Here is a 21,250-nt window from a genome sequence, read left to right as displayed (position 1 = left end):
AACACTAATTATAAACCCTTTTGCCTGCATACTTTCTCCTTCCTTTGTTTCCATGACAACTGTTTTGTATTGATTACATTTCTGCCTATATAACCTGGATTGAATTATTTTCCATCACGTGACCACTGAGTGTGAACTTCCCTGAATTGCATGAAGTCACTGGACTCATTTTCTCTTCCAGAGTCATCAGAATCCAGTGGCAAGACAGAAGATGACAGGTAATGATATAAAGCATTATATGAATATTATCTATCTATCTGTCTGTCTGTCTGTCTATATATGTGTTTACGTATATATACATACACACATAGATGTACTATTGATTTGTAAAGTCCAAAATAGTCTGAAAAGTTCAATAAAAAATTTATACAAGCTCCAAAATTTGGTTTGAAATTCAAAGAATCCAATTTTACAGTTATATCAAGGAGGGGCCAAACCTTATCCCAATTAGCCAAGTCCCACCCAAGGCCCAAATAAGGGAGTAGTGACCAAGGAAGATTATTATGGAATTATATTATGGAAAGTTACAAAATGGCAAGTAAAACAATAGCAATAATACCATCTCCTTGATCTGATTATAGGAATCAGAAATAGAAGCTGGGATTGTAATTGAGGGAGAGTGAGAAGGAGGACAGTAAGATCTAGGATAGTAAATGGAGCAACAGCGGCAGCTATGTTTTAAACACTGTCAAAAAAAACCCCCAAAACAAAAACAGAACTTCTGAACCTACAGTTCTCATTTGAAAACTTCGACCTGGTCTTTTATAAGAAAAAAAAATGCTTATTTCATTCATCAGAAATTCATATCCTAGACCTAAGCTAACATTTCCCCTCCAGTTTAATGGATTAAACTAACAATCGCTACTAAAATTTTCTTAAAAGCCATATCTGGACACCCATGAGTGTATTCACAAGTGATTGTCGTATCATTTTCAAATAATTGTTCCATTGGAGTGCTTCAGATGGCCCCAGGCAAAAGTATGGGTGTAATCAGCGCATTCTGATTAAGAAGTGACTTAAAGTGAGGTTATTTTTTGCTCTTTTCTTGATTTTTTCCCAAGTCCTCTTCATTCATACATAATAAATGACTCAGAAGCCTTTTACTGGAAGTGCAATAGAAAAGGAAAGTTATTCAGGACTAGGACAGTAAGCAAGACCACCAGGAGTCTCTTGTTCAACTAGTTCTGGAAGACGAAGAGGAAAAGTCATCAAAATCTACACAGTCCATTTCTTACCTCCTCTACAAATATTTCCCTGCCAACCTAAAACAAAACTGATTCCTACTTATTTTTTTCACATGCCTATTTTATTTTCCTAACAGAAAATAAAAATTATATCTTACATACTTCTATGTCTTTCAATGGAAACAAGTAAAATGTCTCAAATAGAAGAGATATTATTGAACAGTAGATAGAAGCCTTGATCTGGAGTCTAACAAAGATCTGGTTTCAGGCTCTGCCTCAGCTACATGCTACCTGCTTGACCTTGAGTAAATCATTTAATCTCTCTAAACCTCTATTTTCTCACCTGTAAAATAAGGATGTTGGACTGAATGGCCACTTGATCCCTCTGGTTCTAAATCTCTGGTCTGCGGATCCCATAACTCATCTTAAAAATGGAGGCTACATAAGGATGTCTGTAGTATCTACGTCAAAGTGCTGTTTTGAAGACAAAATGAGACATATTTCAAAGTACTCTGTAAAACTGAAGGTGTTTTATCCATGTCCATCAATATCACTCAATCAGCAACCATTTAATATAATACCTATTTGTTGCTTGGTATTGTGTTAGGCATAATATGGGGGAAATTGTAATGTCACTGAAAGAGTACAGAACTTTGAATCAGCAGAAACTTGGGTTCAAATTCCACCTTTAATTTTTTAAATCAGTAATTAAATTTTTGTGAGCTTAATTTTTGATCTGTAAAATAGACATCAAATTACCCATAGTGATTAACCTAATTAATAACTAAATAAGGTTATTGTCGGGAAATAAAGAAATATAAATATCTCTACATTTGCCGGCTTTTACAATTATGGATATTATGTCATTCAGTTCCATTAACTGAGGCAAGCAGTTCTTGTAAATCATCGTACTGTTGATGCCTAGTTAGCCAAGTAACAAAGACATTCTAACACAGTAAAGGAATATGAATTGGTTGAGGAAGAAAGTTTAATTGTTTTCTTAGTAGTGAATCAATCCAGGTACAATTATTAGTGGTACATTTTATTTAGTCTTTACAGAATTAAAAAATAAAGACCTAATAGCTGAATCTAAATTCAGAGACTAATTTTTAACTTTATAATCAGTGCTTCACTAAAACAACAATTCTCAGATATAACAAGAATATATGGATATAATCTATAGAAACAGAAGCAATTTGGGGTCCTCAAAAAGTTTTAAGAGTGTAAAGGAGTCATGAGACTAAGAATGTTTGGGAACCAACCATTCCCCTAAGCCATTGAAATGGCAAGTTCCAGTAAGTTATGGATTTAGAAGCAGAATGCCAGGTGCCTGTGGCTGGATTCTCCTCCACCTGCAGCTCAGGAATCATAGTCATTTGCTCCATTCAATAAGGTATTTGGTGTCCATCTTATAGAAGATTTGTAGGAAGGCAAATGCACTGAATTTAAAATAATAATAATAAAATGAAGAGAAAAGAATCTAAAAACTTTTTAATGGTCATAGCATATCTTTATTGAACACATCCGCTGCACTAAGGCAGCCAAAACATTGCCAGCAGTCTTTTTTGAGCACAGGCAAATCACTGTCAGTCAAGTTGGGTTTTTTTAAAATACGTAATCACATTTCTAGGTGGATAGAATCTATAAACTTTAAGCCAATATGTTTGATTTTGATTACTACTAAAACTTATAGAATGAATTATGAAAGAGATGTTTAGAACAAGTACAGAAAAGGAAGCAGTAATCACAAGAATGTATATGATTCATGAACAGGTAATTCTACTTAAATTTTCCTCTTTCCTTCCTTAGATCTTTCTTTCCTTCCTTTTTTTCCCCTTACATCATTTCTTTCTTTTTTGATAATTACCAAACAGCTAGGTCAGGAGAATGTCACAGATACAATTACCTAGATTTTAGTGCAACATTTGCCAAGGTATATCTTGTGTAAATGAAAGAGACATGTGGACTGAAATATAAATAGTTTTGAAATTATTTGAATAACCCAAAGAGTAATCATGAATGGTTTGATCTTGAGTGGAAAGGAAGACTTTAGAGAAGTATAAAAATCATCCACCTGTGTCCCCATCTTGTTTAGCCTTTTTTATCAATGACTTGGATAAAATCATGTATAGCAAGATTCTTATATTTATAGTCAACATAAAAAATTAATACATTAGATGGAAGAAATGAGATTAAGTCAAATTATGCTTAATAAGGATAAATGTAACAGCTCATACTAGGGTTAAAAAAATCAACTTCACACATATGGGATGGAAGACTGTGGCTGGACAGCAATTCATCTAAAAAAAATCTGGCAGTCTTAGGGAGCTACAAGGTTATTTCAAGTCAATAGTGTGACATACCACCTTACTAACCACACCTATCCCCCAAATGGATTTAATCTTAGGTTGGATTAACCTTAGGTGGTATTAACCACCCTCCCACCAGTCTCTTGCTGGATAGCACAGTCAAGGGCCCTGTTTCCCTGCCTCTCATCATTCACTCCATAGTAGGCAATTTAAAAATTTTACAAATACGTTTACTTCACTGGTCCTAGCTATATTCCTCCTGGTGGTAAGCTTGCTCTTTGTGCCAAACTCTATATAATTAGGACTGTTGAGGAGCTTCCACCCAGAGTGGAAATATCATTACATAGTCAAACAGTACCACAGTATACTGCTCTAGGTCAAGGGCAATGAGAACTATGCACCATGACTATTCCCTATTGGCATCTTTTTTCTTCCATCCTTTGTAAGTCATAATCAAGTTTTGTTAATGGATATTCCCATGTTGTTCTACTGCTTTTCATCTAAACTCTCATGTACTATAGATCTACATCACTAACATTTCGAGGTAGTCACCCAACAATAACAAGTAAAATAGCCAATAAACATTTCCTAAGCACCTACTACGTGTCAGGCTGTGTAACAAGTGCTGAGAATACAAATGAGAAAAAACAAAGACAATTCAGCTCTCAAGAAGTTTATAGTCTAATGGAGAAAGACAACACACTAAAAGAAACTGAAAATCTGAGGAAGGTGAGTCCTCTTTGGCAACATAGAAAAAAAAAAAAGACCAGACACAGTAATCTCACTTCACTGTGTTTGCCACATTGTGAACTTCTAGGGGTGAGGACATGTGGCTTTGAGGCCACATGTGCCTTCTAGGTCCTTGGGTGCGACCTTTAGACTAAGTCCAGGTTTTGTAGAATAAATCCTTTTCTTGAGGGGATTTGTTCTGTGAAGTTTGGATTCAGTCAAAGGGCTGCCCTTGAGGACCTAGAAGGCTACATGTGTCCTCTAGGCTACATATTCCCCATCTTTGTCTGTTCCTACTGTTGTGTTCTCTGTACCACGATCCTATTTAAAAGAGAGGGGTACTTCGTCATCTCCTCTGTGGGGCCAAGAAGAGTTATTGTAGTTGCCCAGCATTTGGCTTCATCTTGGTAATCTTTTCATTTATGTTGTTATAGCTGTGTGTATGTGTGTGTACATATAAATAAATATATGCATACACACATACACATATATATCTTTTTACTTCTATTTCATTATTATTACTGTCCCTGTTTTAGTTAATTATTTTTCTTTATTACAAAAGAAGATCCATTTTCCCCTCTCACTTTTCTCTCTCCAACTGTAGCTCAGCCTGGTGTCAACTCCACTGAACAGTACACCTACTAGTGTCCCAACAAGCCCCTGTCTTCCAGCTTTCTTTTTTGTTTCGTCTTCCTCCATTGGACTGTGAGCTCTTTGAGGGTAGGGACTCTCTTTTGCTTTTTGAATTCCCAGCATAGTACCTGCCTTAAGTATTTATTAAATTGAATTGAAGTCCTAAATCAGTTCATGTAAAGTTTTTTTCTCCTCTACCAATACAATGGAGAATTTCATAAATCAGAACATGTAGAAAATTCGACTGAATTTCTTGGTAAAAAATTTGGGTCTCAAGGAAGCAATCAGTTTATATAAATCTGAAGGAAACAACAACTGCCATAATAACAGGCTCCTTTCATATTCTTTTTTTTTAACCCAGGGATTAGTAGTGATAAGATGTGACCATTTTTCACCCACCCAAGTGGAAATAAGAGAAAGCATCATCTTAAATTAAGCTGTTGTTAGCCAGCAGCAAGGAAAATGTCACTGACCCAACCAGTTCTCGTGACACCAACCTAAAACACAAAAGAGTAGATTCATCGTAACCCTTGAAGAAGAGACAAATTGGGCTCTGTATTTGGGTTGTTTATGAAAACAGAGCAATGAAACAAGTAGCAAAAGAGAGAAAGTCAAAACAATCATATCTAATTGTGAAAAACCCATTCAAGTGATGTGACCGAAAAAAATTAAAGTAAAAATAGATTGGGAGAGGGGAGACCCATATTCTAAATACAAGATGATCCTAAAGTCTTAGTTTAGTTTTAACCTTCAATGAGGAAGAAAACAAGCACTTATTAAGTGCCTATCAAGTGCCAAGCATCTGGCTAAATATCTATAAAAGATATTATCTCATTCCATCCTCACAAGATCCTTGGTAGACAGGGTTGTCCGGGATCTCCTATTATTATCCACATGTTACATCTGGAGAAAATGAGGCAGACAGAGGTTAACTGACTTGCCTAGAATTACATCTAAGACCAGATTTGAAGTTTAGAAAACCGCAGACAGCACTAAGACTTTTAGGACACCCTACAAAGCCACTAGAGATGGTTTAAACATAAAATTCCATTCAGAAGATCATATATTACATTTCAATTGTTTTAGAAAACTGAGAATTACACAGTGATGTATAAAAACTCTAGAGTGACAAGTTAAGTGACTTAAATAATACCAACATAATCCTCCTAACATTGTCATTTAGTTGGTTCAAATTACAGTATTTGGTAAAAAATAGTTTTAATTTTGAAGTCAGGTAAGAATACTCTAGTGTGACCTTGCTCAAAGACTGTCCTTGAAAGGTTTCAATATTTTTGCCATAAAAATAAACTCAAGCCTTTGTTTCTTCCCAGAATCTGTTTTATGGGAAGGATGTGTGACATGTATCATATGCCTTAGATAAACAAAAGGGGTGTGCATTCGTAATTAACACTAGGATACTAGAGCAGCAAAAGAGAAAATTTACACACTAATAATTTCAAAATGTTCTTAAATAGAGAATTGGTTAGTAGAAGGCTCTGGATTAGAGAGCAGAGGTCTCAGTATGTTTACGTTGGCAGAAATTGGGTAATATTTTGAAGGCATACCTTCATGTCATTTCTTATGAGACAATCTGGTCCAAATCTTATACTGTCTTATTTTAAAGTTGTTCCTGAAAGATAGTTCCAGGGTGTCTGTGACCTCTGAGTCATCCAGATGGAAGCTTGTATCCTGTAAGTCACCCTCAGATTGGAAGCTATTGAAAGCTGTCACTCTAAGACAAGAGATCAGGGACTTCTATAAAATTAGTTGTGTCCCAGAGGTGTAGAAATAGAAATGACATGGACAGTAATGACAGTAATAATAGTGATACCCTGTGCTAAACCTTATCCAGGGGGCTATTGATGGAAGTCGCCAAAGAGAAATGACTACAGTGAATCTGATGCTAAAGGGATAGGCAGAGCAGGGGAGATGATGGGTAGCTTTGAAGGGACCATCAGCAGCTTAGATGAGAGAAATCCTAGAATTGATGAGTTTGTTTATTATATCTAATAGAAAATTATAATATAATAGATATAATATGCGATATATCTAATATAAAAGTTTAACAAAATGTTAGATAAAGGGCTAGTTTTAGTAAGTAAGATTTGGGTTTTAATTCTGTCTTGGGCACATAAGGCATGGGTAAGGTATTGCAGGCAAGTCTGTTAGACAACAAATAACACATGAGGGTGGGAGTTTCACATCACTAGTTTTCTATTCCAAAGAAAGTACAGATTTCTTTTTACACAAATGGTATTCCTTCTACAATAGCATGATTTGGTACATCTTTCTGTAATTTGGGGCAATTTTTGAGAATCACAATGGTTGAAAATCCCATTAACCTGCAGCCAATCTAGTGGTGAGTCTCTTCTATGGAATGGGCTAGATGCCTGGACAATAGATATACTTAATATATACACAATGGTCATTAGTGTAATTGCCAGACTTATAGATTTCCAAGTTGATAGACTATCAGAGTTTTTGTTCTTCTCGCATTTTACAGAAGATGAACTTAAGTTACCTTTAAAACTTTTTCTAAAGAAAGTGGAAGAAGTTATTACTTAGAATCTTGACTAATAGCCCTTCCAGATTTCCTAGGGAATCTGTAGATTGTTACTGAGAGTAGTATTGTGCTCAATACTACTGGTGACTCAAAGACCCAGCACCACTTTCATGCCATAGGTAGGAAATGGTAAAGAAAGGGTCTTAAATAGGAGGGCTGTTCCTCAATAATGAAGTATTGTATCTGTTTTATTACACATGTACTCTGGGAGTAGACTAGTTAAAAAATCATCAACATCGTCATCATCATCACTTGGTGAGCTTTTCATACTTTTCCCCAAGTCTATCTTTAGATGTTAGATTATTTTTCTTGTAGTATAGAATTTAATGATCTATCCTATGTTGCATTATCATAAAATCCTAAGAGGACAGTTATCATCATCAGTATTTATTTTCCTTCCATCAGAAGCAAACTGCAGAGTGCCTTTCAAATCTGGATGAACTACAAGTTGAGACGCTAAATAGCTTCATTTGCCTTCTTTAGAAAAAAGTTTAAAGGAGAGTTTAAATTCATCATCTGTAAAATGAGGCAAGCATTAACAACCTCCCAGGGCTATTGTGAGAATTAATGATGAAAAGTCACTACAAAGTATGTTGTTAGCAATGAAGGAATGTGAAGCTGTGAAAAGGATGAGCTGGATTCAGGAGACCAAGGATAAAGATTGGGCAGAGCATCGGACCCTCACAGGAGAGCCCTCTGCAGGTGAATTCAATCTACCCAAGATAGGAACAACTTTCCTTTGTCCCTTCAGAAGCTGAACCTTGGAGGGTCAGAGCATTAGAATGAGGCCAAAGAAAAGGAAAGGGAGCAGGCATATCCAGCAAAATTTTTAAAAAGCCTCTCACGGTCCAAGCAGTAAAAATTTTGTAATCATGGAGCTCACACTACAGATGGTTATTAAAAGTTGAGACATCCCACATACCCAGAGAACCACAGCAATACACAATATATTTAGGATGGCTGGAAAGCCAATGGGAGAGAAAGGAATTACATTGATTTAGCAGATGTGTACTTGGGGCTGAAAATACCCAAAAGAAAATGAAACTTATTTAATCAAAATTAAGAACTATCAACAGAAGGATGAAATGCATTTTAGAAGTGATCTGGCTCAACTAATTACAATTGATTGCATTGAAATTAATGCAGAGGTATAGGAGGGGCAGGGGATTTTTGAGGGTATTCTGTTCATAAATTCCATCAACCTTTCAGGACATTAGCAAGCCAGAGGTGGAGGTCTTGTACTTACAGAGAGGTTACAGAAGAGACAATCAAATAACCTTTTTTATGTGAGAGATTGGTTATAGAACAGGAATCAAGTAAGTCTAACATGTCATTTTCTCATGAGCATGAATTGATGAGACATGTTCAGGTCAAAAGAAATGTGTGTCACTGTATAGCTATGGCAGAAAACTGACATTTCTTAGGCTTTGCTTCAAAATTTAAAGTGACATACTTTTATTTTCCACAGAGACAGCTGCTTACAATTCCCAGATGAAAACTGGCCCCATCTGGCAAGTCTTAAATGAGGATGCAAATGGATAATAGCCACAGACTACTAAGTACGGCTGGCTAACCAGTAATCAAATTACCAGAGATCTAAAACTTCATTTATATTGCCAATGACACATTTGCTCTGTTTTTTTAAAATCATGCCCATGATTTGATTTTACATTAATAGTGTCATTTTCAGTGTGTCACAAACCTGATTGTCAATCAGAGAATCTTTATCCCTTAAAGAGCCACAAGATATGAAAATCCTATGTAGGCAGTTTCTTAATGGGCTTGCTATATTAAACACAACAATCTGTGATGATTCGAGGTGGCTTTTGTTGTTATCGTTCAGTTGTGCCTGACTCTCCATGATGCCATTTGGTGTTTTCTCAGCAGAGACACTGGAGTGGTCAGCCATTTCCTTCTCCAGCTCATTTTGCAGATGAGGAAACGAGGCAAACAGGTTCAAGGGACTTACCTAGGGTCGCACAGTTAGGAAATATCTGAGGCCAGATTTGAACTCAGAAAGATAAGTCTTCATCCCAGCACTCTATCCATTACGTTGGAGGTAGCTAGAGCCCGAGTAAGAAGAAATATGACTGATAGAGACCTCACTCAAATATGGGAGCAAAGCAGATTACTTATATTATTTCCCCAAAATAATAATGATAAGCCCCAGAACTGAACTTACCTTTGGGCTCTTTTATGGTTTTTATAATAGGAGCCAAAGTCATTTGAAGCAAAAGAGAACAGTCAAAAGTAGTAGCTCACAGAGTGCTCCAAAATTTGCTAAATGCTTTACTGCTACTATCTCATTTGGTCCTGATAAGTACCCAGTGAGGCTGGAATTATCATTTGCATTTTATAAATGAAGAACAGTTTCAGGAGGTTGTGACCAACTGATGCTCACCCAAAATGTAAAGGAGGAGCATAATTTTGAAGTGTTATGAATGGCAATCATCCAAATAATATATGGTTGTTGGATGGATAAATGGGAAGACCTAGGTTCGCCTTCTGTTGGACTGCTGTCAGGATTTGAAATTAGGCTACCCATCTGGATGATAACAGAGGAAGAAATCAATTCAACAAACACTTATTAAGAGCCTGTAAGGTGCAAGCCACAATATTAGTCTCTGGGGATATACAGAGACAAAAATGATAACCGTGTCCGACCTCAAAGTATATGAGAAACAAGTTTAAACAGCTTGACCTCATGTGTGGTACTCTCCAACTTCTCTCTGTTATGGCTTTCTTCAGCAACTCCTGCTCCCAAATTCCTTGGGAGCAGAAAGGAGGACTAAGAACTGCGTCAGACACTGAAGAAGATTTTTTAGGAAGTGACTTGTTGCCGTAAGTGGTGTTAGGAGGTGTGGAGATGCAGGGTGAGAGAAAATATACCTACAGAATTAAAAAGCCAATCCATGCGATATTCAGCAGCCAAAGTATAGAGATGGAAGGATTTTGAGGGGGGGAAAGAATGGTTTATTACACAAAGTGTATCCTGAGGCAGCACCTGGCATGCTTCGATTTATTTTAAAGATAAGCTCAAATGCTACCTTCAACATGAGACGTTTCCTCATCCTCACAGTTGCTATTACCTCTTGTCTGCTAATTACTATGTATTTATTTTGTACATCATGTACATAAACTTTTTTGAATGTACTCACATATGTACCAAGAAAGGGATTGTTTTATTTTCTCGTTGTATCATCAGCACTTAATACAGGACCTTGAACACTTCATAAATGTTCATTGATTAAATGATTGAACTTCTCTCTCAGCATTCCCGAGATGGGTCCAGGTCCCAATCTGAATCATTTAGCAGCAAATGCTCTCTAAATAAGTGACTGCAGGAAACATGTAGCCACATCAGAGAAATAAAACAGCAGTCAATACATTAAACTTATTATAAAGGCAGCTAACGGGCACAGTGGATAATAGAGCATTGGATCTGAAGTCAGCAAGACCTGAGTTCACATCTTTCTTCAGATACTTATTATCTCTACGACCCTGGACAAGTTCAGTTTCCCCATTTTTAAAATGAGTATAACATTAGCACCTACCCATAGAGTTGTCTGGATCAAAGGAGATAACAGTTGTAAACTGCTGAGCAGATTGCCTGGCACATTGTAAGCATTATACAAGTGTTAGTGACTATATTATTATTAATGTTGTTTTTTGGGGGGTGATGAAGCCATTCACAAATTTTAAAGCCCTATGTAAATGTTACATATTACTATTATTAATTCTTATTTCCTAGTGAAGTTTGCTTAGGGCTATTTTCACATTTAGCTGAGGTGTCTAATGAACAGTTACTAGGTAAATCCTGGAACTATGGGTTTTCTTCAAAGAGTTGCTACAAATGTAAGAGAAACGTGCCTTGCTTCAGTTCTATATAGATACAATCTTTCATATATATATATAATGTATATATATGTATACATAAACATACATACATATACATATATACACACATGCATATACACACATACACATATACACAACATATATAACAAAAGCTTTCATTCATTTTTAACCTTTAATAGCTTGAGATTTCACTAAGAATTTTAGGACACTCAGTGTATATATATGAGATAATGTATGTGCATACATTTGGTTGAAAATTTCTGAAAGTTTCAAGCTGACTGGTTTAGAACCAAATTATTGGGAATGTATATGACAAGATTAATGAATTATTTATAGAATGTATATAAATTTATTAATAGTTATTCCTATGGACATTGCAGGGGCTAAAATAAAATTAGAAAAACTCTGAGTAAAGATGAGAAGGGTTAGGTAGCAAATAGAAGTCAAGATTATATTAGCATTTAACCCAAAAACTTCCCAGTCCAGCTTATATTAGGCAAGGTTTAAAAACTCTAGATCTAGTATTTTGTGTTTGGGAGGAGGGGAGGTTGCTGGTCATACCCAAATGATGAAAGATTAATAGATTTATTAACTTTGTACAGTTCTGATGAGTAAAAATCTGCCAGTCCTTCACTGAGAATTAGATGTGAATTAAATCTGAATGTTTTGGAGCAAGGTCTTGGTTGCTTTGCAATGCTCTCCCCTCAGCCCCCACCACCTCAAGACAGAAATAGATCAAATGAAGATATTTTCCCTGTGGGGGAGATCCACATCACTGACTATTATACTTAGAGGGAAAGTGTGCTCATCAGACATTACTAAAAGTCAAGTCATCTGCCATTGTCATAACGCAAATGCTGAATTCGATGAACATTGCTTTATACTGCCGTTTGACAGATTTGGCCACCCTATGTGGTCTGTTCAGCAGGGGGAAGCTGTGAGGCATGCACTGTTGGGTGGCTCAATAGGATGTCAGAAAGTTCTTGTCTATTTGAAAAAGTCTCCCAGAGTTGCCTGACTTCAAACATCTGTATCCTGAGTCATTGTGTGACTAGTGAGAACAACTTTCTGTTTACAGAAATATTGCAAAACACTTGAAATAAAAACGTATCTCTAGCCACCCGCAAAATAGTTTCATAGCAACAGCTCTTCCATTTTTTAAAAAGTTAGTCATTTCTAAGACTCACAGAATCTTAGAACAGCAAAGGACTCGGAGCTTATCTCACCCACCCTCCCTTCCTCATTGCCCCTATTCAGGCAATTATTCTACAACATTTCTAAAAGTCATCCACCCAGACTTAGCCTGATCGCTTTCTTTAATGAGGGGATCTTACTTCATTGGAGAGTAGATGCATGCGATTTTGACACAGCTCTAATTATTATAAAATTGTTCTATTAGGCTGAAATATGTCTCCCTCTAACCTTCACTCAAAAATCTTAGTCCTGCCCTTGGGAACAAAGGACAATATGTGTTATCTCTCTGTCACAAGATGATCCTTCCAATATCTGAATGCAGATTATACAGTCATGGCCAATCCCACTTCTGTTTCCCCAGACCAAATACCCCTGCCTTCATGTGACATGATTCTCAGACCTCTCCCCATATTAGGTCAGTTTCCTCTGGACACCCTAAGTTTTCAAAGGCTATCACGTTAGAGACTTAGTCTGTTGTTTTGATTATTTGTTTGTTTTATTTTGTTTTTTTCCCCAGAGAACAAAAGTAATGGGTTGAAGATTCAAGGCATTTGAAGGAAGAAAATTCAGTCTTGTTGTCAGGAACAGATAATAAGAATTATCCAAGTAACCCAAAATATCCAAAGACAATAAGAATTATCCAAAAAAGCCGAATGGGCTGCCTTCCCAGGGAGCGGATTTCTCCTTCAAATGGAAGCTTGAATGGCCACTTGTGGGGCGTGTTGTCGTGAGCATTGCTGTTCCAGCAGAGAGCATACTAGAAGAGGGAATAATGATTTATTAACAGTCTGCTAGCATTCCTTTGCAAATATTTGATCTTCATTTGGATTTCACAACAATCCTGGGAGGTAGATTCTATGATTATCCCCATTTTACAGTTGAGGAGACTGAGGCCAACAAAAGTTAAATGATTTGCCCAAGGTTACACAGCTAGAAGGGATCTGAAGCTCAACTCTTTCTGCATCCATTCCCGTGGCTCTAACCGCTGTTACCCTTAACTGTCTACAACTAGACTAGATGGCCCGCCGAGGTCTCTTTCAAATCTAAAATTGTGTGGTTCTGTGATTCCATGCATGTCTACAATGTGAAGGGTGCTCTAATTTTCTAAGTGTTAGGTTCTTGTATGCAATATAGCACTAATACATACATGCATACCTACATACACACTATTCCTAAATTAATAAGAAAACTAAGCCATAGTAATAACATTGAATTTGTCCAAAGAAGGAAAAAATATAATTGCAAATATAAATTGCTAATTCCAATTGAGAAATATGTAGTTACGTTTTCCATCACCTTTCTTAGCTCTGATATGGCACTATATTTCCGGTGCTCTGTTTGTAGAACTGTGTTCAATACATATAATGTGGGTTAAGGCCACTAAAAGGGGGTAGGGAGGAAGGTAAAAAAAGAAAATCAATTTAAATCAACTTATTTTTGATCTGGGGGGTGAAGGTTGGCAGCTATTGAATCCACCTGATGCCTACCATCAATTTACTGGCAGGTTTTGAGATTCCTTTCTAAGATAATATTGATAGTTGACTTTCTGAGAATAAACTGATAGCCATATTAATCGTTAAGTGTTCCAGGACATCATGGTAACAATTGGTGGCATGTGAAGTAGTAATGGCTAAATAACATAATAAAGTCATTAAGTTCTAAAATGAATACAATAACATCAAATAAAAAAGTGTTGTTAAGTAGAGAAATTAATGTTCTGTACTAATTGGCCCATAAAACCACTTGATCCTGTAGCTTGGGGAGAAAAATAACCTACACCTTCCAAATCTAACAGAATTCTCTCCTCTAAAATAAGTTTTCTCCTTTACTTTAGATAAAAGAAAAACCATTTATAATAGTTATATGTGGACTCATTAAATGTAAGTGTATTCTTGGTACAGAAAAAGAAAAAAAGAATGAGTCTAGAAAAACACTACAGTAAGAAAAAAATAGATAAATATTTTCCATTGACTAGAAATAATAAACTAAATGTTTCTTATGTTTATGTTTATTACCTATGACTAGATAAACTAAATAATAAGTTGAAAATATGGAATCAACATTGTAGAATGTAGTAAAAGAGCAATGCATCATTTCCCCCCTCCAAGCATTAAATATTGTTAAATACCATTTGATCATTTACTTATAATTAGAAATCAGCTGATTATTAAAGTCACAGACCAATTTGTTGCATGAACTCAACTTTTTAAAATATGTGCATATCAGATACCGCGAATAAAATCTATGGGTGATTTGTGTCCTCTTTCTTGCTTCCATTTTTTTTTCCTCCTTGATCTTTCTTCTCTTCCATATGCTTCATCCTTTCTTTTATTAGTCCTTCACCCCATTATTCTTTCCGTTTTTCTCTTTAGACTATGAGTTGCTAGAGGGCAGGGAAAGTCTTTTGCCTTTTCCCAAATTCCCGGAGTTTAGCAAAGTTCCTGGCACATGCTTAATCAATTTTTATTGACTTTCTGGTCTCTCTAATCAGCAAAAATTTTATTACAATTTAGTTAACACTTCAGATGCTTTAGACTCTAACATTGTGTCATAGAAGAGTGTTGCATTTGAAATCAGGAAGACCTAAAGTCCAACCTGGCCTCAGCCATTCAGCCTAGACCAATCACTTAATTTCTCTGAGCCTCAGTTTCCCCATTTTCAAAAGAGGAATGGTAGGTCTCACAGGTTTTCTGTGAGGATAAAAGGATATGATATTTGTAGAGTGTTTTACAAATTATTATTTGTATTTATTATTTAATTTATTTATTTAATAATTTTTAATTTATTATTTTTTTTATTTAAATGGAAATTATTAACAATAAGAGATGGTCTACAATAATGAAACCATTTAAATCTCATATTTATTCTATGAATCCTTTGATTGTGAAAAAGAAGCATTAACAAGATTAGTCAGGACCACTGTATACAGTTCTTCCCAGGAGTCTTAGTATCCTAAGATTTAGAGTTATGAGGAAATTAGATACTATTTAGTCCAATCCTGACCAATTTATATCTGAGAAAACTGAGAGGCCTAGAAGACTGAAGAGACTAATGTGAGGTCACAGTTCCTCAGTGGCAGAGTTGGATTAACAGCCAAATCTTCTGACTCTTAGCATTCTACTTGTTTCATTACACTTTGGGTAGAAAATATCCTGCCGAAAAGAGAACAGTTTACTTCCCTTCTAATAAATACCTAGAAAGAGTTCCAGTTGTAGCATACTGTAGGCTAAATATGATGAATACAATATGAATTTCTTTCAAATTCAAAATATAATATGAATTACTTTTTGTGTAACTTTTAAAAAATACCTGATCTGATTTTATTATGGAGTTAGCCTCTTATATCTCACTGCGTTAGAAAATGATAAATGATCATTTTGTTTATGTATCAGTGAGCCATCTACTACATTTTCTTACAAATACAACCAGATTGGGTTAATGTTCTTAATTCTCTCCACAAGAGACTGCTAAAATCTCCTGGTGAAACCAGCAAACAGAGTCATTGTAACACCCAGCATAATATCTTTGTGTTAGATCAGTTAGTCATTCAAACAGCTTGACTATCCATACCATGTCCATCAATAATGACAAAACCTCAAACTCTGGTCAAACAGAGACAACAAGTTTTGTTTTGTTTTGTTTTGTTTTGTGTTTTTAAACCCAAAAGTAATCTTCCTAAGAAGTTCTGTTAGCCAACACTTGGACAAGCCCTTATGTCACCAGCCTTATTTTTAAAAGAAATCTTCTTACTACCCCTTAATAGCTATTTGTGGATGGCAGTGAAAATGATAAAAGGAACCAGGAATATTTTTCTTAAATGTTTACTTCCATGCCCTTTTGAAACAATGGAGTGACAAAAACCAATAGCAGAACAAATTGTCTCTATCTCATAGAACTGTGATGAGTATCAATGAGGTAATATATGTAAAACCGTTTGTAAATGTTAGAACTTTGTTTAGATGTCAGCACACAGAGCATTGTGAAGTTGTGAAGGGATATAATCTAGTAGAAGTAATGATGATGGTATATATTAATGAATGAATTAATAAATGAGTAAATAAAATGAACAAATAAAGAGAAAACTATAAGGTTACAATGATACAGTTTCACAGAGCATTTAGGTCATTAAGATTCGTGAAGTCAGTGTTTTTCCCATTCAACAGATGAGGAAACTGAGACTCAAATAGTTTAAGTAACTTATCTGATGTTCTTAAACTAGTAGCTCTCAGAAGTAGGTTTTAAACCTAGGTCCTTTGAAACGTACTCCCATGTTATCATCTTTCTGGATCTAATGTGGTACACTTTGTACCAATGAATGGTTATCCGTGCCATGTTTTCTGAGGACAAAGGACTCATTCCTAAATTTCGACCATACCACTTATCATTATACTACTATAGAGTTTTTGGGGGGCTATTGAAGGATTTTCCATCTTTGTGGGGGTTATGCTTCAAAAAAACTCTTTGAAAAGGTTATTAAGTTTTCATGAATTATGACCTTTGTCATTGGAAGAAGATAGGTCAAAGGCCAAAAGCAAGTCTTCTGATAATGAAGAATGCACACTGCCACCTGTGGGAACATCACCTGTAACAAAACAGGTACTTTAAACTCTTCTTTTGAACTTTCTTACCTAGAATACAGTCACTCCAAGGGCAAAGACTGTCATCCATCTGTGAATATGGCCCACAGTGCCTTTAATTGTGGTCATTACATAATAGGTACTCAAAAATGTTTTAAATCAGCCAATAAATGAACTCTCCTTCGTTGACAAGTTTTGTAGCTAACAGAACTTCAATAAAGGCTGTCTAATTAAAAGACTATATTTGATATGAAGAAAGCTTCTATAAGCTCAAAACTGAATTTGTTTGATTCATCTTTCAGTGACAGGTCAATATAACAATAATAGTTTGTCAAGATTTGCAAACTCTATGCAATCCTCCCCAAAACCTTGTGACATAGTTGCCATTATTATCCTGTTTTACAGATGAGGAAACAAAGACTGAGAGAGGTTAAAAACCTTTAAAAAAAAAACAAACAAACAAACTTTAACCTAACCTGAATTGCCCTGAAAAATATCAAGTAGAAACTTTTAAAGATCAATTGTGCAAACTTACATGAATGCCTTCAGTTTTTAAATACAGTTCTATGGAATTTGATTCTGATATAAGGGATATCCAAGTGGAAACTGCAAATTCAGGGATGAAGGATTTCCTGGGGTGTTGAGGAAAGTAAGAGTGTTGGAAGAAATAATTGCTTCACTGTAGGAAACTTAATACAACTAAGGTTGGACTTGAAATCAATCAGTTTTGGGTTATTGTCAATATGCGATGGTGAAAGGAGGAAATCTTATGGTCACCAAATGGGCCAGTTCAATTCCTAGACAGCTGCTGGTGTTGGAAGCCTCATTATTACTAACAACTTCCTGACATCAGCAGATTGTCAAAATGTTATGCCCAGCCAAGATAAGAAGAGAGATAATATTATCAAAAACATGCATTTGAATAAAAGTTTATGTTGAGCCCTCTGATAAGAACTGAATAATTAATTCATTTTTGAAGTATTATAAAAGGCCAGCCCTAGGCAGGAAGTAAATTTACTTTAGGACCTTTCAGTTCTTCTTGGAATATTTTAAATAGAGAAGTTCTATGTAAAATCAAAGAATCATATACCTATGACACTTCAGAACTCATCTAGTGTAATGTTTTCATTTTGTGGATGAGAAAACTGAGTTCTGCTGAGGCTAAATGACTTATCCAAGGTCACAAAGGAAGTATGGACATGACATATGTCTCCTGAATGAAGATCCAATGATCTCTCCTTTGTACTGGCTGACAGCTACTAACTGCCTTCTTTGCATCCTGCTGCCTAACTCCTAGCAGTTTAGATGCTCCTAGCTCTATTTCCCAACTCCTACAATTGCACTTGGGCACATCAACATATATAATGGCATTTCTTTAAACACCCCAACCTCAGAGTTTCCCAACTTATTCATTTCAGATGACATATTTTTATACTGAACCTCAGTTATATACACAAAGATAACATTACCCTTCATCTTATCATCATCTACAATGCACCACTTCCACGCTCATGACCATGATGTCTGAAGTACCCTCGTCTAATCACAATCTGTTGTCATTCTACCTCTCCCTCTACCTAACAACTCCAAACCCTATTCATAGTCTTTGCTGAGATCTTCAATCCCTTGTCCCATCAATTCCTTCCAAGTCCATCTCCCCTACATGAGCTACACTTTCCTCCCTTCCGAATCTTACCTTCTTCATGAAACAGTTCAGCTCAACACCATCCTATTTTCCCCATTAGCTTTTCCCCTTATCCTATGGCTAATCGTGTCTTGTCAAGACTCAGCTTCGTCTTATTCCCACCATTCAGTACTTTCATTCCTTTTCACTTCTGAAAGAAGTTAGAGAAAAATCAAGAAATCATGCTGACTTCAACCACTACCAGTTTGTTATAGAACCTCAATTGGGCCCATAGTACAGCAAGGCAGTCTTTGTACGTGTCCCTAATTAACTCACTTTCCCCTTTAACACAGCAAGCTTTCCAAATCCTTTCATTTCTCCTGAACAAAATCTCCCATGGCTTCCCTTCTCCATTACCTCTTCAGCTGAGAACTTTGCCTTATATTTATTTTTTAAAATATTTCATTTTTTTCTAATTACATGTAAAAACAATTTTAATATTCATTTTTTATTTTAAAAATTTTAAAAGTTTTTTTGAGGCTTGCCTTTAGCTGTTTTGATATTGTTTTCTTCATGTTTTCAGTCTATTTCTTGATTTTTGATTTTATATTGAAGTTTGACTCTCATAATGAAAATGTTAATTCCAGAGAGAGATCTGACGATCTCTGATAGCAAAGTGAAGCATATTTTTAAAAATTATATATTTTGCATACACTCTAGGCTTTTGCTCCTGGACTTATTGGTACTGTCCAGGTCAGACCCCATTCTTCAAACATCTCCCCTAAAACATGATGTCCAGCTTTCACTCACAGCCATGCCAGTCCTGATACCAGCTGCCCTTACAACACCTGGATCACTGTGTCTCAGCCTGAGCCATTTACATCCCCAAGCCCTTACTCTAATTTCCAAAGTCTGGAAAAGTTCCAGTCAAGCACAGCAATTTCTCCTGCTCCTCCTTCATTCATGGATATGCTTATTCAAGATATACCTGACTCTGCCACTAGCCTGACTTCGAATACTCTTTCTTCGCAGAACAAGCCCAAAATCCATCAGGGGAAAGATCAGAGCCTGGTCAAAAAACCTAAGAAAAACTGTGTTCTCTCAGGCTCAACTAAATGTACTCAACAGTAAATTCATGGAGCAAATATACCTCAGTCTGTCTGGCCTAATGCCGTGGGCTGCTGGTTCCTCTTACCTATCTCAGGTCTTCGGTGATCAGCCAGATAAACATATGAGAGAAGAGACCGCCAGAGCGAAGGAGAGGTGTAGGCTTTATTCTGGATACAAGCTACATGTCAGCATGCAGGGCGAGTTCTCCCCATGGGAGCCCCCCTTCTCCTTCCCGAGAAGAAAGGAAAAACAACAACCCCCTCTCAAGCTTTCCTATCTCCATTTAAGCTCTCCCAGCTACATAGTTCGCTCGTGGACCGTGTATACTCTTAGCCCCTTAGTCAATTAGCAAAAGGTGTGCTCAGACCACGGACCAGTCTCAAGGGTGGGATGCTCTCCCCAGCAAGTTTCCACTGAGAAGAGGTGGAAAACAAGATAACTCGTGTCTCACTCCCTCAATTCCCAGCTGTTCTCCTGGGGGGGCCTTGTGAGAGCTCAGCGGTTTCAAGAAGCCCTCACCTTTACCTGACCCGAGACGGTTCTTGTGAAAACTGAGCTTGTGCCTTAACATCAGTCCACTGCAGATCTGAAATGTGGCTGAGAATTTGAACCTTACTGTAAAAACAAGTCAAGACCTGGTTTGAGAATCAGAGAATGAAGTCAAAGAGATGGCAGAAAGATACCACGTGGTCAAAGAATGGCAACAGTATGAGGATGGTTCAGAATGGATCAGCTATTGGGGAATAATTACTCTCCACTTCACCAGGACCATATGATGAATCCTTCTATAAACCTTCTAGTATGGAGTGCCCAGACTTGGAATAACCAGTTCCAAAATGGTGGAAAGTATGCCTATCAGCACCCAGTGTTTCAGCACCTCTATGTTTGGAAATAATACTAGTGAGAGCTGTTCCATGAAACCACAGATTATGAATTTTAATGCCTCCACACCATGAAATATCTCCCAAACTTCTTCATGAACATGCAGCTGACCGACAGCAATTCAAAAAAGGACTGTGATTATCAGCAGGCCAACGATGCTCAAACGCAATTCTTAGATGCCAGTTGGGTACGTATGTAACAGTCATAATCTAGGGAGTTAATTTTCCCTCCCAGAAAAAAGTACTCTTTCCAGGGCTCTTTATCACTTTCTTTACCTGCCTTTTTAGTATCACTGTTACGGGACCGTTGTGGCTGGTTGCTTTTATGAGTGAAGGCATATCTTACATGCAGTGGGCATGATCCTCTTAGATTTTGCTGGTTGGCTTCTCGTTTAGGCACTATTGGACTAGACATGGAAAGACCCTGATCTAAACAACAAGATGAAAGTCAGTATCAGTTGAAGAAAAAGATATGAAAAAACATAATGAGAAAAGTCAGGTTGATGGGATTTGATGCCTTTCTGCTTTAAACTAGAGTTTTGGTAAAACTATGGTTAGGATAGTTAAAGCTAGTTGTCTTTCCAAATT

The 21,250-nt window shown here is 36.5% G+C and overlaps 1 pseudogene; it reads left to right on the top strand.

The window, feature by feature from the left end:
* Positions 1-8,020: 8,020 nt before the first annotated feature.
* LOC140531822 (homeobox protein NANOG-like) lies at positions 8,021-20,871 on the top strand (annotated as a pseudogene).
* Positions 20,872-21,250: the final 379 nt, after the last annotated feature.

The sequence above is a fragment of the Notamacropus eugenii genome, chromosome 3, assembly GCF_028372415.1.
Source record: "Notamacropus eugenii isolate mMacEug1 chromosome 3, mMacEug1.pri_v2, whole genome shotgun sequence".
Classification (NCBI taxonomy): domain Eukaryota; kingdom Metazoa; phylum Chordata; class Mammalia; order Diprotodontia; family Macropodidae; genus Notamacropus; species Notamacropus eugenii.
Note: the sequence above shows the minus strand (reverse complement) of the source record. Positions and strands in the feature narration are given on the sequence as shown.